Below are 1,330 nucleotides of genomic sequence, written 5' to 3' on the forward strand. Positions count from 1 at the left end.
CTGATAAAGAACGGAAAGTTCATGCCCTCATTTTAGGCAGAGAGCTTTATTGCGTCTCTTGACCAATTGATTCGGCTCAAAGTAATCGTCACTGCCAAAGTGGCATGTTTGGGTGTTGACATCTTCTGCCACCACTCTTCACCGTGCTTCCTTGATTCCTCCATCAGCCCTCAGCTTTCATCTTCAGTCTAAAAAGCAGTCTTCCCTGAAAGAAGCGACTTTCCACTAAATAGGTCACCTATGTTCTCTTACAGGAAACCCCCGGCATACTGTCCAGATATCCCCGAGCATGTAGCTGTGTGGTAGCACACTCAACTACAAGGGAAGGAGACCCAAAGCACCAAGGTTCTACAGTCTTCCAAAACTGGCTTTTAGGCTCTCCCAGTCTCCAAACAAATTTGCTTTTTCGCCTGTTCTCCGCACTGACCAAGTCTCTTCCCACCTGTCCAGTGAACTCACTTTGCTCTTCTCCCCTCTCTGCCTTTCCACATCCTGTTGCCTGCGACTCTCTTTCTCTGTGCTGTCAGCTCCTACGGTCAGTCACTCCCCAAATGTGCTAGACACAGAAACACCTAGAGTTGCCTTTCACATCCTGTCCCAATTCAACAGGAACCCCTGGGAACACAATTTGGACATGAGGAGGTTTTTTAATCCTTCCCATGTGACCCTAACGTGCAGCGTGTTCCAGAGCCAGTGGCTTCAGAGGGTGTTTTGCAACTGTTGATGGGCATGGTGTCACCTGGTGCTCTTGAGGAGGCTTCAACATCTTCAACAGACTCCAGGGAGAGGTGCAGGTGACATTGCTACTCTGCAGACCTTGTTCTAAATGGCAAACCGGGAGGCTTCAGCTCCTCCAAGTGTGATTCCAGGCTAGTGCCATTGGTTATTATCTGGCAAATTGTTAAAAATGCATACCCTTAGCCACACCTATTAAGTCAGACACTGGGGGTCCACAGGGTTTAAGACATCCTGCAGCTGGTCCCACGTGCATTGACATCTGAGAACTGCTAACCTAGGCAGTGTCCCTGGCAGCCACATTGACTGTCTTAACTCAGAATCTTCAAAATGGAGAGTCCTTCCAAGGATGAAGATGGAGATGAGAAATTTTTTACCAGACCCCAGGGTCTGTAGGTTCCACATGCATGCCACACACAGAGGTCAGAGCAAGAGAGGTAGAGCCACCAATCAATGTCTTTATCAAGTCTCAGGTATTAGCAAACAGGTTTCTCCTTGGGAGTTTCAGTCAATGGGTTTAAAGCAAGCAGGGCAAGACTTGCAGTGTCATGCTGTGACTAAATGGGAATCATTGTGGTCACCAGATCACATTGGA

The sequence above is a fragment of the Meriones unguiculatus genome, chromosome 16 (genome assembly GCF_030254825.1).
Source record: "Meriones unguiculatus strain TT.TT164.6M chromosome 16, Bangor_MerUng_6.1, whole genome shotgun sequence".
In the NCBI taxonomy this organism is placed as follows: Eukaryota; Metazoa; Chordata; class Mammalia; order Rodentia; family Muridae; genus Meriones; species Meriones unguiculatus.